The 16,586-nt window shown below is 43.1% G+C and overlaps 1 protein-coding gene and 1 long non-coding RNA gene across 2 annotated transcripts in view; one reads left to right on the top strand and one right to left on the bottom strand.

Moving 5' to 3' along the window:
* Window positions 1-16,586, bottom strand: part of VAV3 (vav guanine nucleotide exchange factor 3) — a 214,802-nt gene that overhangs the window by 165,173 nt on the left and 33,043 nt on the right. The gene's annotated exons all lie outside the window — the stretch shown is intronic.
* The window catches only part of LOC309373347, a 38,027-nt gene continuing 33,236 nt past the window's right edge, over window positions 11,796-16,586 (top strand). The window contains exon 1 of the long non-coding RNA XR_014169987.1: window positions 11,796-12,004. This is a non-coding gene — a long non-coding RNA (uncharacterized lncRNA). The remainder of the gene's footprint in view (window positions 12,005-16,586) is intronic.

Raw genomic sequence — 16,586 nt, forward strand, 5'->3', positions numbered from 1 at the left:
ATAGATGATAGATAGATAGATAGATAGATAGATAGATAGATAGATAGATAGATAGATAGATAGATAGATATAGATAGATGATAGATAGATGATAGATTAGATAGATAGATGATAGATAGATAGATAGATAGATAGATAGATAGATAGATAGATGATAGATAGATAGATAGATAGATAGATAGATGATAGATAGATAGATGATAGATAGATAGATAGATAGATAGATAGATAGATAGATAGATAGATAGATAGATGATAGATAGATGATAGATAGATAGATAGATAGATGATAGATAGATAGATAGATAGATAGATAGATAGATAGATGATAGATTAGACGATCTGAAAGTGTTCTGTTTCACAAAACAGCTTTTGCCCTGTCCTTCAGTTGGAGGGAGTGGGTGGATCGGATGAGGGAGAGCATGTTGATGCTCTCACATTCCAGGGGAGTCACTACTGCAATAAATGGATAGATTGCAATAAATGGCTGTCAAACAAACAAAATGGAGGTGGGGGTGGGCCTTGCCCATCCAGTGACAATTTGGCAGTCATTTGAGGGGGGCTGCATTCTTTTTTGGCCAAACCCTGGCACCTTTAACAATAATCATATAGTAACCCTACAAGAGCATATAGTCCCACTGAGCACAACAGAACTTATTTCTTAACAAGTGTGTATACAGTGGTACCTTGGGTTACGCTTCAGGTTACAGACTCCGCTAACCTAGAAATAGTACCTTGGGTTAAGAACTTTGCTTCAGGATGAGAACAGAAATCATGCTCTGCCGGCGCAGCGGCAGCAGGAGGCCCCCATTAGCTAAAGTGGTGCTTCAGGTTAAGAACAGTTTCATGTTAAGAACGGACCTCTGGAACAAATTAAGTACTTAACCCAAGGTACCACTGTATAGGATTGCATCCTAAGACACCAGATGACCATATAGCCTCTCACTTTGCATGTTGCAGCAGGAGAGAGGATGATTTTTAATAGTTCTGACACATTCTGACACAAGTAATTGCCATATTATCTTATTTAAAACATACACCCTTTTTGCTTTTCAGTCATGTAGAGATGATTCCCGCCCCCCTCCAAGAATAAAGGAATACCCCAGGTGAAGGTGACACAGCGGGGATTTTCTCTGCCACCAACAGCAGTGCTTTTTCAAGTACAAAAGAGCATCCCTGTCTTCCTTTTGCGAAAGGTACAGAGAATGACCTTCATACCTTGCTTCGCAGCCTGAAGCATATAGGCAGCCAATGCAGTGGCTTCAAAACTGGATGGGTATGCAATGTCACAGTGTTTAATATGTCAGGACGTGGACTGCTGCATTCTGCACCAGCCGCAGCTCCACGTTACACATGAAATGGTTAAAATGCAGAAGTCATAACTATGCACAGCAAATCAAATTGCGGGCCAGCTGCTGAAAGGAGACCAGCCCTGCACAATGGGTTACCCCACCAAGTCAAAATGCAGCCCAGCCAAGCAGATATAGTGACTTGCCAGATCCTTGAGAACCCCCTTTCGTCTCCCAGCCAGGAATTTACATTGTTCCAAACTTGACATAATCAAAAGAAAAAGAAAACTTCTGTTTTTTTGTATTTTGGTTTTCAACAACTGACAAGAGATTCTAAGTCATTGTGCCAAAAGCAAATGTATCCAACGGCTGAGACTGTGACATAAACCACAGGAAGCCCCTTTTTTAAAAAACAAAAACAAAACTAGAGTGAGTGTCTTTCTCTGTATTTTCCCAGTGTAATAACAGCACTTTGAAAAATCTGCTGAAACAAAACTTCCAGAAGCCCCATTACTAATGGAACCAGCAGGGGCTCCCACTGATACCATAACAAGGTTCAGTAGGGTTCAGTTTGCGCTTTCCTTTGCATTTAACAGTTCCCATGTCTGATAGCAGTAGGCACTGGCCTCAAAAAAAAATGAGTTTTAGTTCTCCAGTCTAGCTCAGGGCTGCCTCTCTGCGTGTCCCTGTTTATTCTGTTTTATCCATATTTCCTTCACATTTTTCACCATTCACATTGCTAGCTAAAAACCCAAGCGGCTGTAGAATAAAAACAACCAGTGAATAGCCCCCAACTCTTTGAAGGTCTGTTTTAACCATCAGAGGGGAGGGAAATGGTTTTTAAAAAGGTCAGAAACGCAAGCTACAACCTTAAGCAAATTTACTTGGCAGTATGTTGCACTAAAATTGCTGTGACACTTAACGTGTTTAAGGATAAAGTGTAGCGTGATGATATGGAGCCATTAAATTCCATTGGATGGAATAAGGGCAGGTGAGGAGCAGTGGCTGAGGGCTGGGATCAGGGCGGAGAGCTGGTTTGAATCTCACCATTATCGTGAGCAGACTGTGTGTCCATAAACAGGGCCCATCTCACACTCACCATGGAAGCAAGGGAGCTCACTGGGCTGCACTGTGCAATCTCAGCTCCTGCTTCTGACATATACGTTGACTATGGGTCATGAATTTAGAAGCCTTATGAAGTGGCCCCATTGTGCACTGATGTACACGTGTAGCCCATCTTTGCTTGAGGGGCAATCCTGACTGGCTCAGGATCCCCCCTCACATGGAAGAGCTCTACTAAACACAAGTTTTGGAATGCATGTCAGGCCACTTTGCAGAATTGCTGAGCATGTGACTGGTGCATGTGACAGAGATATGTGGAATGGTCCCTCGACCTGCTCACACATTATTTAAGTGTTGGGGTGGGGTTGAGCAAGCCCCTCTACCCTTAACAATCACTTGCTTTAGCCCTTTTCAGGTGTCCAAAGGACACAGGTGGTGCAGAGACAGGCATGCCATCCCTGCTGGCTCTGTTTCTGCCTCCAGTCTGCGTGCACTGAGGCCAAAGGTCTGAAAGGAAATCTGCATGTTTAGCTAAATGCACTAGGAGCCTTCCCCATGTCAGGAAAGCCTGCACAAAGCTCCTGGTGGCCACAGAGGATTCAAACTTCAGTCATCTGATTGCACAAAGGACCCTCTCTTCAGATCACCACTTTAGATCAGGGGTGAAGTCATCTGATGTACCAAGGCAGCCTCTCTATCCTTCGTTCCCTACGTACATTCTTTGAACACATGAACAGGGCTTGTCTCTTTGGGCATTTTGCCTGCCAGCTACACCTCAACCAACAGTGGCTTATCAGCTTGCTGCTTCTCTCCTTCTCTGAGGCACCTGCAAATCTCCATCTTCTGGGGCTCCTCCCAGCTTTCCTCCTGTGCAAATGGCTAAATGTAAAAAGGTTAAGAACTTTGCTTCAGGATGAGAACAGAAATTGTGCGGCGGTGGCGCAGCAGCAGTGGGAGGCCCCATTAGCTAAAGTGGTGCTTCAGGTTAAGAACGGACCTCTGGAACGAATTAAGTACGTAACCAGAAGTACTACTGTACACATCCACTGTATATGCATAATATACCGTGACAGGTGCGGTTACAGTAGCTCTTTAAAATGTGGTGGATCTTGCCCATTCTCTTTCCACCTTCATCTAGCGGAAGCAAGTTATCTACTTATCTGCAAAGCTACTGATAGTGTGAAATTATCTTATACAGTTAGTACCTAATAATAGGAAGCAGGTTATAAGTTTGCCACCTGCAAATAACCACAAGGATGAACAGAGATACTGGACAAAACACACTAAGAACCTAAGGTTGCAGGAATAAATGTTGCTTACTGCATTCTTGTACATTTTTTTAAATGAAGCAGTATTGCAGACATATGATAACCAAAAGCAGGGTTGCTGGAAGGCCAGATTTGCAGCAAGTATCACAAATTCCAATGACCTTCTCCAGTAAGGTCAGCTGAGCTAAGGTTAATGTGGTTGCTGGGCTAAGACTCCCATCAGCCCCAGACAGCATGGCCAATGGCCGGGCATGATGGGAATTGAAGTCCAGCCATCTCTGGAGGGCCACAGGTTCCCTGTCACTGTTTTAAAACATGGCAGAGATACACCAGTTTCATGTGTCAGAATGGGAGCCAGAGTTCTACCATCCTGTTCAGCTGCTGCCACTAATATGAAAAGGATTTTGTGAAAAGTAAGTAAAGACAAGAATCCATATTGCTATAAAAGCTTCCCCAGAGGTCCATTTGAAGATGCTTTACCTTTGAAAGACAATAAAATTGCTGAGCCAAGCAAGTTAATGCTCAGAGAGTCAATGGCGGCAGCTGTAATGCAGGGCATGTTTTACTGCTAGATTACGCTGGAGGGAAAGGAGGCAATTAACCCAGGGGTATGGGAGCATCTAAGATTTTATTCTTAAAATTGACAACTTCTTCTAAATTAAAACCTCCGGCCAAACCCTAATGATGTTTACTTAGAAGAAAGCCCCACTGACTTCAGTGTTTCCAAGTAAGTGTGCTTAGGACTGGAGCCAAAGGGTTGATTTGTGTTTTTTTAAAGACTCAAGCATGCTAAGTACCCAAGCTTGAATGGCAAAATGCATGTGAATTCCCATCCATTGTGAATGATGAAAAATTGTGCAAAGAGACATTTTTCCCTGCAATAACATGGAAAGGACCAATCCTTTAACCCCAACCTGTGTCAGGGTTATATCACTGGGGATCTGCCAAGGCCCATGCCAAAGTGCTGGCCCCTGCCCAATAGCTCCTTGGACCTACTGCTGTTGCTCCTCATTATTGTAGTATATTCAGCTGCCATCTCTGACTGAGCAAGCAGTGAAAAAACTGAGGGCATCTTGCCCAGGGCTCCCCCAAAACCTTGAGCCTTCCCAGTTGCTGCTTACATGCCTGTTACAGGGGCACCAGCCTTTTAAAGTGCATATGTACCGTTACCACACAAAAGCATTGGCACCACATCTGTATTTTGCAGTTTTAAAAGCACCTTAAGAAGTGAAGTGTGAACTGCCTCCACAAAAGGTGACTATTTAAGATAAAAGTGGTTTGGGGAAACACTTTGCTTGACTTTTGCATAGCTCTTCTGAAATATGTGAAAGAATCAGGGCCACTTTATTTTTAAAAAATCAGACTAAAATATTTCAGTATCTAGGCAAAGAAGACTTCAAAGTATGTGAATGATGAAAGCTGGGTGGGGAGAATCAACTGATTGCACAATTATGCTGTTCCCCATTATTAGGAAGCCTAGGGGGAAGATTGCTGCAGCAATGAACAATCATGGCTATAAAATGAGCCCATCTTTTAAGTCTGTGGCTCTGAATATTTTAGAGCTGATCCACAAGAACAGATCTGCAATATACTAGAAGAGTCCGCAACACCCCACCCCCAGCTGGGTGGAGAAGGAGGGTCCAGCAATGTCCCAGCAGTTGCCATTGGTCTGCTTCCAACAGTACCTGCTGTGACTAGGAAGGAAAGCTACAGAGCTCTGGTACCCTGTTGCATGGCCAATGGTAGCTGTCACTGGTCCAAGCAGCGGTAACAGCTGTGAAGAGGGCATCCAGGACTTGCTGCTATGGCAGAGGAGCTGGCAAAAGTGCTTCATTTAACCACAGGAAAGGGTAGGGCAGCAGAGTCATGCAATTTCTCTCTCTAGCTTGGCAGAGCCCAAGAGAGGCTGTGTAGGATTGGTGCTTCCATGAGTCAAGGTGAGGTAACAACCTCAGGCAACTGGTGGAACCAAATACTACCATAGGGATCCATTAAAGATGCATTGAAAATGAATCATCAAGCAGCTGTCTAGATTTCTTGAGGTTCAGGACAACAATAACTTTCCTAGAGAGTAAGCCACATTAAACGCAACGTGTACAATTGCACTGTTAATGCATTATAAGTAACCTGGATTGTAAGTAACCTGGATTGTAAGTAACCTGTAAGTAACCTGATTCACTGTATTTGTAGAACTTCCCCCTTCAGAACTCCAGCCTCTCATGAAATCTGCTTCTTGCTCAACAGAGTCATTTCTCACAATGAGTTCAGAATGATTTTCTGAATGGAACTGCAAAAAGCAAACTCGCTTCCTTTTACCTAGAACTGTGCTCCACAAATTATTTTATGTTATACTGTATTTCACAAAATTTATATACCGCTTGATTGTAAAAACAAAACAAAACCTCAAAGTGGTTTACAAAAAATAAAATAGTAAAATCAAGAAAAATTCACAACAATGGCACAGTCTGTCATGGCTGCAACTAGAAACCTGCACAGAGACAGAGAGAGAACTTCAATTCACAATGACAGGGATGTTTATTATCCGTGGCATTTTCGCTTTTCGCTCCCTCTAAAACTGGTGCTTATGCTGCTTCTATGGGCTGTTTTTAACACTTAATATCTTTGGTTTTGCTATATCTTTTGCCGGTTTTGTCTTAGCTTATTTCCTAAGCCACTAAGAGAAATATGTGTCATCGTCCCCCACCCTGGGCTGGATATAAATCAGGGATGACAAACCTGTGTCCATTAAGATGGTGCTTGATTCCAACTCGTATTACCCTTGACCACTGGGCATGTTGCATGGGGTTGATGTGAGTTGGCCACCAGTTAGCCACCCCTGTATAAATTTTATGCCACAATGAGTGTGTGTCTGAACTGGTTACCAGGCTTAACATCGCCTGTAACTGTTACGAGATCTTCTTGACTGAGGTGGCATTTTATCACTGCATGCTGGGTGGCGGATAGATGGAACTACACATGATTTCCAGTCATACCCAACAGCAAGCTGCTAGTAAGATTTCACCTAGCTAAAGTTAAAATCCCTGTGCCCCCATTTATTGCTCTGAAATGATGCTACTGCGATCCATTGTATGTGGCAGATTCAACCAATTCAGAATCTATGGCAAGATGTTCAAAACTGAAGAGCCCACTTAGGTTAAATGTAGACAGATTTCTTTCTTTTTTAAAAAATAATAATAATACAGCTTGTGTTCCTCCTTCAACCTGTTCTCTCTTCTCACTCTTGAATACAAGCCAGCCATTATGATAATTTGACAGTTAGCTTAACAGATGTCACCTCCAGACTGTGCTCTTTTTCTCTCGCTCCTGTAAGTGGGAAGATGATCCAGAGAGGTTGGTGGCCCTCCCTCCGCCTTGCACACTGTGGAGTAATAGTCAGAGTGAAGCAGGATTAGCCTACTGATAAGCCATATTGCCCTTCTGGATGCTGCAGTTTATGTATCAGGAAACACAGGGGACACAGCAGGCCCAGTAATAAAAAAGCAGCAGCACTTTCCCATCTGTTACCATATTAATTCCTATACACATGCAGCAAATAGAAGTACCTTTGCCTGCTGCTTCATCTAGGCTTGTTCCTTTTTCCTAGATGCATTTCTCTACGAAAACATGAGGAAGTGGGAGGATTCCTTTTCCCCCATCTTCTTCTTCTTCTTTTTCAGAACAGTCTTATGGTGAAATGGCAGTGCTTGTGAAATGGCATGGCAGCTTAGAAAGGTGGCATCATCTTCTTCAAAGAGACACAGGAAAGGGAGGAAGAGCAGGACCATGCACGTTTAGCAGAGTCTCTCCATCCTGATCTGATGTCTTCTTCTTTTCTTCTTCTTTGGTGATCACTCGTAGCCAAGTAAGAGTGTCTTCCATGAACACGGTTTTAACAGTGAGTCTGTAAGGGACCAGGGAGGCCAGTTCTGGATCCACACGTCCTTCCACAGTGGGGACAAAGGTTTCCAGGTAGGAGTTGATCATGGTGAGGGTTTGCCAAATGTGTCTTCCTCTTAGCACGTTTCTCCCTTTTGTCTTGAGCGTCTTCAAAGCCCATGACACCTTTGGTAAAGGCTGTTCTCCAACTGGAGCGCTCGCAGGCCAGTGTTTCCTAGTTGTCAGTGTTTATACTACTTTTTTTTTTAGATTTGCCTTGAGAGAGTCAAACCTCTTCTGTTAACCACCAGCATTACCCTTTCCATTTTTAGGTTCGGAAAGATGTACCAAACCAGAGACAGGCAACATAGGGTTGCCATACGTCCGGAATACTACACCTGAAAATAGCCAATAACTTTGCCAAAAAAGCTCAAGAACTTTTCTGTGTATGTTTTCACTTTTTGAAATATGGCAACCCTAGGCAATGTAGTACCATCTGGGTGGCACCATATTGTCTATCCATGTAGTACCCCAAAGAGGGAAAAGGCCTCCATGAGTACTGCAACCTTCCTAGTAGGGTTCCTAGTATGGATGCTTGGGGAATTGTGTCCTTGCAATATCTGACATGAGCCTACCAAACTTATGTGTGGATCAGAACGTAGCTCTGCACTTCTCCAAGTATTTGTGATGCAGTTCTTGGCTTTAAATAAATTTTATCAGTGCATATTTTAAAATCCCTCTTTAGAAAATAAAACTTATCTGTATTTTAGGAAAAATCGAGTTTGAAATGTGTATTTCAAATGCAGGTTTTTGTGTGGATTTTTTTTAAAAAAATGTGGATACAGGATGAAACAGATTTAGGAATGAGCACATTCCATGGCATGGACTAGAAATAGACTGATTTGTCTACCCACTATATCCAATCTTTTTCCTGCCCCCATAGCTCTAGAGAAACAGGATGACAGCTTAGAAGATTAACATCAGTTATCTCCTTCTCCAGGAAGCAAGGGGGGCGGCACAAGTATGAAGATTACTGGACTCTCTCCATCCTAATGTGATGTACGATCCCAAGCAGGAAACAGCTAACCCCTCGAAGAACATGAGAAGAGTGCTGGGCCTATCTAGTCCACAGCGAACAAGTAGAAGTGTGTGGGAAGCTACAAGTAAGACATAAGCACAATAGCACTCTCCCACTCATGTTCACCCAAAAACTACTACTGCATCCAGGAAGCATATTACCTTCAATACCAGAGATAATGTAAGCATCATCATTAGAATTTTATCCCACCCTTCCTCCCAAAGGAGCCCTGAGCAGCAAACAACAAACAATATAAACAGTTTTAGAAGCCAGTCAAATATCCTCACTGCTAAGTAATTTCACAGTTGCCAGCAACGATATGTTTCATCCATGAAATGCCAGAAAACTTGGAATGTTTTTAAATTCCACATAAAGGTTAATAATGAGGGGGGCAGATGCACCATGCCAAGAAGGGCATTCTATGAACAGGAGACCACCACCAAGAAGGCCCTGTAATGGGTTAACACCAGCAGTGCAGCACCAGCACTAACCAAGGCTTCCCCTGCCATTCATAAGGACAGAGATGGCTGATATTGGAGGAAGTGATCTTTTAGGTACTTGGGTCTCAAGGTGTTTAGGGTTTGATACACTAGTAATAATGCCTTGAATTGGGTCTGGCAGGTCACTGGCAGCCAGTGTAGTGCTTTCTGGACTGGTGGCAGGCGGTCCCTTAGGGCTGCCCCATTTGCCATCCACCAGCCACAATAGCTGCAACTTCTGGACTGTCTTCAAGAGCAGCCCCATGTAGAGAAGATTGCAGTAGTCCAGATGGAAGGTCACTAGTGAACTACTGAGGCCAGGTCTAAGCATAGCTGCAGCAAGTGAGCCAGTTTAGGCTGGGCATAAGCACTTATAGCCCCAGAGGCCATTTGGGACTTCAGTGACAGATTGGAACCGAGGAGTTTTCACAGACTATGATCGCCTTTGCAGGGGCCAGTGATTTGCCCTTTACTGTAGAGGCCGCAGTGCATATGTTTCATGTTAGGCAAGTGTGAACACAACAGCTAGTGTTTCACAGTTCACAAAGCATGGCAGATCTTAATGGCAATCGGCCAGTGGAAGGAATTTTTACTCCCAGTACAGCTGATCGGAGTCTGTCATTGTCCATTTCAGCAGGGTGAAGATTTTCTGTTCTTTAAAAAAGCAAAACAAAACACATATGGTTCTGCTACCCTGGAAAAGGCAATGTTTCTGCTTGATAAAATGATTACTCACCAAAAAATAATTGGATTGACATTAATGGGAGAGCCTGAAGCATTAGTTTAATAGCAGCCCATATAAATTGTGGAAATGTTTGAGTATCTGTTTTCATTTAAATGAGGCTTGTAGCAGATGGTGAAAATGCCAATCAGTCTGAGGCAGGTTTTTAGATCTTCAAACTAATGAATAATTAACTATTCCTCCCATTCCGCCAAATGCCACAACAACAGAATTGCTCCAGTTCTGCTTTTCAAACTCATCCAGATACCTGCTCAAATACACTATTTATTATTCGTCCTGTAAGCTGTAATGTGTAACAGGCCTGACAATCCCAAAACACTTACTAGGGCAATACCTTTATTAGACCAAATTAAAAATTTAAAATGTGCAAGCTTTTGAATTCCCCAGAACTCTTTACAAGGCTAAATACAAGGTGGCAGAAAGTGGGGGGCGGGGGGAGCTATTCAGTCCATCTGTGACTGTATCAGATAAGAGTCTTAAGGAGGAGTATGGGAGGCAGTATTCAAATGGGGAAGCAGTATTCAAATGAACCCCATTCAGATGGGGTTAAACTTAGGCTATTAAGGAACTCAGGAAAGAAGACACTTACTGGCTGATTCTTCATTTCCAAAAATTCAACTACCAACTGGATTGGCTCCGCTGGTGCATTTGCACCATGCCAGCCTCACCAATGTCTCACACTTCCCTCTCTCCTTCCTGGTATGCAGCATTGGCTCAGACAGAAGAAGGTCAGGAAGCGATGTGGCGTGTACACCCACCCACACACCACTACTACCACCACCACCAAATCATTCGCTACTGTCCTTACTCTTTCGTTATGACTGGCTCAATTAAAAGTTCACCCACATCACTTTGGGTCCTATCTCTCTTTCACTGGAACTAAGATGGCAACTATTTCTGTAGTTTTCTTCTGGCGAGCCTATTCCCTCTCCATATAAATTGTCTTAATGAGCAGCAGGACGTTTTATGGTAATATAACTGCCACCGTGCAAATAAATGGAAACGTTCAGAGTTTATGGTGCGTATTTTTTCGCTCAACATTTCCATTTCAGGCGCAGTGACTCTTTCAGCTCTTTCCATCTCAAACTTTCCTCTATGTCAATGGGTGAAGTGCTGAATCTGTGTCAGATTCCCATTTGTGAAGTAAGAGCATAAGCACTTTGTTTTCCCTCCTATAAATACTGGCAGCAGCCTAGAAGAAATTATGTTAACATGGCCAACATGGTGCCCTCCAGATGTTGTTGGACTCCAACTCCTATAAGCCAAAGGCCAAGAGTGATAGGAGTAGTAGTGGATGGCATGGTGGAGCTGTGCCACTCATCTGGCACCACCCCTCTGGTTATGTCACTGTTGCACCAGGACAGAGCAGGGGAGTAGAAAATTGGTGGTGAGGTTGGATTACGGCAGTGATGCAACCTATCCACTTAGTCCCAAAACAATGGCTACCCCAAGTTAGATATTCTAAAACAGCCAATGGGACCAAAGCAGAAAGATAAATGCGTTACTGCCATTCACCTCAATGGCATTAAATTTAACATTTAGTTGTACCTGTGTGCCCCAGTCTGGAGTTTCATGTAAACTGCAGTAGATACAGGGAGTTCCTACATGCACAGACTTCCCTTTCAGTTCAAAAGAAGAAGCAGCTCAGCATCTGCAAGGGAATGTACATGTAGATGTATTCCCTCCCTTCATAAAACATGTGGGTTGGGAAGCTCTATGCATTCTGTGCTGTCTTCTCACAGATTGCAGGCACACATTACCTAGAGCCATGTATTGTGACAGACTGGGTGCCATAATCCACCCAATTCACCTTCTCGTTAGTTGGAATCTTAAGGAGATAAAGCTTGTGATACCGACCATGGAAACATCTTTGATTCTAATCTCATTGCTAAACCTCTGCCTAGCTTCTTCTTTTTTTTCCACAACAGGAAAATATTGTTTTGAAGCTCAGTTCCGCTGACTAGCAGCTGCTGGACAGTTTGCACTCCTTAAGTTCAGCATTGGGCTGCGTCGCCAAACAGCAGATGAGAAATGAAAGGAATGTATCTATAGACGACAAGAATGGAATCACCGCTAATTCTGTAGGTGCATTTTCCCCCAGGAAATTCCATTAGGTCACCACAGGAATCCAGATAAGTGGGAGATGGGAGAATTTTGATTTACCTTGGTCCTTGAAGAAAAGGCCACCCATATGACGTAAAGAAAACAAGGTAAGGCAAAAGAAAACAACTCAGAACAGAATCAAGTGCCAGCGTGGTCCTATCAGTAAGGCCTTTAGCCATCTGTCATTGCTATTTCTACAGAACTAGAGGCAGGGGCGTAGGAAGGGAGGGAGGGCGGAACGCCCTGGGTGGCCTCCATGAGGGGGGTGACTTTTGGCGCACCGCCCGCCTGCGACTCCCAAGCCTACCCCGAGCCGTAGGGGTAAGGGGGGGAGCTGCACCGCTTTGTCGGCAGCATTCCCCCCTTCCCCCTTCGTTTTGACAGCTTGGGGGAGGCTTGGGATTTGCGGGCAGGTGGCGCATCAAATGTCCGCCATGGGCACCTCGCTCCGCCCCCGGATAGAGGGTGAACACACCGTTCTGGGCACCCGAGTGGCTATCCTGCGCCTGGGAGGGCACCCTCCGCGCCATGCCCCCCTCGGGAGCGTGCCCGCGCTGGGCAGTGCTGGCATATGCTCCGCTGCTGACTAGAGGGATAATTCCATCTCATGGAGGTGTTTTGATATGCCACCATTATGTAAGCCTGAGGTGAAGAGCCTCAAGCATGAAGGTCAAATGCTGTGCTCCAGGATTCTCTGCAACTCTCCCCAAGACACATACTTCACTGTCCCTGGTTTGCACTCCAAATGCTTTTGCCTGGCTGGAATACGGCCTTGAACGCTGACCATGCTTCTTGCTTGTGTGGATGAAGAACAGAGAGGGGCGTGTGCATGTTTGTAGAAACTATGCAAAGGTAAAATATGCATTCATTGCTCCGCCCACACTTGCCTCTGACCCTGCCCATCACTGGTATTCGGCCCTCAGAAGCCTCCCCAGAAGGGAATGTGGCTCTCGGGCTGGAAAAAGTTCCCAATCCCTGATGCAAATTCAGTGAAATGGATATTTAATTTAAAAACATTAAATTTATTTCTAAACTGCTTAGAGACTAGTTAAGTGGAATATTTATATGTAAACCGCTTAGAAACTATGGTAGTTAAGTGGTATATGAATTGTATATATGAATTGTATATAGTAAAGAAAATAAAAATTTAAAAATCTGTCCAATTGTTGAGGTTTAGGGAACACCAAACAAACATTTTTGGAACGCTGAATCTGGCCTGCAAGCCACAGATTTGCCACCCCTGGTGTAATGAGACTGGGTGCAACATCTTTAGCGAGTATCACATGCCTCTCCCTGTTCTTTGAGATGAGCTGGGGATGCTTTGCTCTGGGTGCCTTTGACTTCTAAGGTAAGAGCTATGATTAGCTAGAGCAGAGCTTTTTCAGCAATGGCACTGCAACCTTGGAATAGTGCCCAGAGGCCTGCAAAGCACAATTGCTACTTAGATTTCAGTTCCCGGTGAAGACATTTCAGTTCTCCAAATCAGTTTAGATGCTGCTTTTGGAGTGCTGCTTTTGCTATTTATTTCATGATCTATTTTAGAAGAAGCCCTCCAACACTTAACTATGTCTTAATTTGATATTTTCTATAGGAAACTTTTAGAATATTATGTATGGTGACTAGGGATTTAACCAGTTTGGGGGGAAACAGAACAAAGAACGAGATGTGAATCTGTCTTTTGTCACAGATACATGGAATATAATTACAAATAGATAAAGAGAAGTAGTCTGAGCTATATATCTAAGACTATGAGGAAGGGGAGTTTAAAGACTGAGCTGTCAATCAATACATGTAACTATGCAAAGGTATAGACAAATTTGTACACTCTGTATCTGGTATTGAGACAAAACTGTTACAAACTGATAGCTCAAAGATACGTGACTGTTTTACCAGTAAAGTAGTGAAAATATGTTGGATGGGGAAAAATAAATTTCCTACAATGTTGGTGAACTTATAAAAAAAGTTCTATGAGTTAATTTGACAGTGGAACCTAAAGTTTGTTTCTTGACATATTTGAAAGGAGGAACTCTAAGGAAGAAAGAAATATTACTGTTTCACACTTGAATAGTTGCTAGATTGCTTTAAAGTAATATGATCCAGTAAGAACACACTGAGAATCTTTTTAGATGATTACTTTAATGTTTGTCTGCATTATCATCATATATTAGTGGAAAATTAAAGGCTAAATTCTACAGATTTTTCATCCTTTCTTATGTACTGCTCTGAGTGTTTTTAAGGGAAAGTCAGTTAATAAATCTTAAGTATCAGCCCAGAAAACAGTCTGAAGGTACAGGATGTGGTTACCTTGCTGAAGCTAAGGATGCCTGAATTCTGGTTGGTGCCTGGATGAGAGGTACCCAAAATATGCCCTCTTGTGCTCCTGAGATGAAAGGTAAGATGCAAATGCACTCAGTGATACTGTCAGGACAAGACCTTGAGACAGTGGCCTAAGCAGAATGAGTGGGGAAGCCCCCAAAATGCAGCAGGGTTAGCTTACCCCAATTTGAAGTTAAGTGAAATCTACACAATATCATCTAAAGAGGAGACTACAGACCTGCAGTTCCCAGAATTCCCTGGGAAGAAGGAGAGCTTGTTAACCCACTCTGAGAATGGTAGCTCTGTAGATTAAATAGCAGTCTCCTAATGACACACGGCATGCTTAAATACTATTCCCTGAATTCTTTGGGAGAAGCCGTGACTGATAAAGTGGCATAACAGTGCTTTAAATATAATGTGTGAATGTGGCCCAACCTGAGGATTCTGTTCGAAATGCATTCAACTCATAAAATAAAATTATACACCTAGATGCCTTTTCTTTTGTATTATAACAAACAACACAAGCAGGAATTTAATAATTAAGGTTATGACGTAATATGTCCAATAGCAAGTAAAACTCCAGCAGAGAAGAGCAACAGGTTCTTTTTTTCTAACTTCAACATTGTAAATCCTCCAGCCCCTAAACTGAATTATTACACTTCTCTGTTCCGTAAAGAATGTTGCTTTGGAAACAGAACTGTTGATCTTAAAAGTTCCTGTTTAAATGCAGCTCTGCACTAAAACTCTGGGGCTCTTTATATCTCTAAGACTGGTCTGCTTCCTACCAAGCCAGACTGAAACCTTCCATATGTAAAAGGTCCAGCATGGTGCTTATTGTGAAACAGTAGCAGCTCAAGGAGTGATTTGCTTGAAGAAAAATAGGCTTCTGCTTTTAAGTAGTGATCAAGGGGGGAGGGAACACAGAGAAAGGCAGCTACAAGACATTTGCAGAGGCACAGGAGCAGCACATGGTTGCTGAGTATCTAGCATACAAGCATTCAGCAGCCTATGCTGAATACTGCCTGATACTCAGTGGCAGAAGCCTATTAACCTCCAGGAAACCGCCTCACGAGTCACTGCAGGCTGCAGCAAAACGTCTAAGAACTTACTCAATTTTCTGCACTTCCTTTAATTTAACCAACATCATCAAAATCATGCGGTTTTCCAAAGGAAGGATGATGCTACCAAATGCCCAAAGAAACCTATGTGTTTCATGTGCCGTATGTACAATTACCATGGCCTTGTTATTCAGCATAAAATGTACACAATGGAAAACAATAATCAAAACAGATGATTGTTCATTTCCACAAGGAACAATTTTTCATCATCCGTCATGGATTAAACATTGAAGTATACAGCATTTCCTTCCAAACCAATGAGCCATGTTAATTTGGAAAACATGTTCAAAAGCTCTAAAGACTGAGGCAGTTATCTTGTTACTTCCTCTGTATTTTCAGAAATGGTTGATAACAATGTAGGGGAAAATGATAATGCACATTTACTGGATACACCGAAATGAATGTTTAAGAAGTAAGCGAAACAAATGTTTCTGCGACTTAATACATGCTAGCACATTGGGTTTACAAGATTCAGGGATACCTGGGGAGCAAGTAAATTATAAAGTACACCAGATCGACATCAGTAGGAGCAGGTCTGCTATTTGATGCTTTGCTCGCTCTTTCTTATAAAACATCTCCACTTAAGTGTAAGAATCAGGAAAAACCCAATGCCTTGAATTGTGACATGGGAGTAGCACATTCATACCTATGTATGTACACTCCACCCAACTGATTTATCTTCTACAATTGGGTGGCTGCTTTACGCTGAGTCAGACCATTAGTCCATCTTGCTCAGTATTGTCTTCTCATCACAAGACAATACTGTGGGCAGCCAGTGACAGGCATACTTCATTTGCAGGGTCCTATACAAAACGCATTTTCCTCCCATGTCCCCTACCCCTTGGTATGTCCTTCTTAAAAGTCACTGGTATAATTGCTGTTTTCATGAATGGTGTCTTGGATAATTTAACCCTGAAACAGATGAAGTATAGAGGACTTTCCCAGGCTGTGGCCACTATCTCATTCCGACAGCTTCTAGGAGTTACAGGTGAGAGCTGAGTGCGGGGTGGGGATCAAAGGTGGATAAACTATCCCAGAAAGCATACAATGTGTCTTCCACCAGAAATACTACCCCTCCCTTAATGGTGTGTCTCAAACCCTCGGTGAGTTAGGGACTGCCCTTGCAGGCAAAGACAGGTTCCGGTGGATTGAGCTGACAAGACCAATAGTGGGTCCAAGGGTCAAGAAGGTGGTTTCTGCATATGCTGTAGAGGAAAATGAAGGGCAGATGGGGCTCTTCAACCTGAGAAGGCAG

The sequence above is a fragment of the Podarcis melisellensis genome (genome assembly GCF_964234715.1).
Source record: "Podarcis melisellensis genome assembly, chromosome: 6".
Classification (NCBI taxonomy): domain Eukaryota; kingdom Metazoa; phylum Chordata; class Lepidosauria; order Squamata; family Lacertidae; genus Podarcis; species Podarcis melisellensis.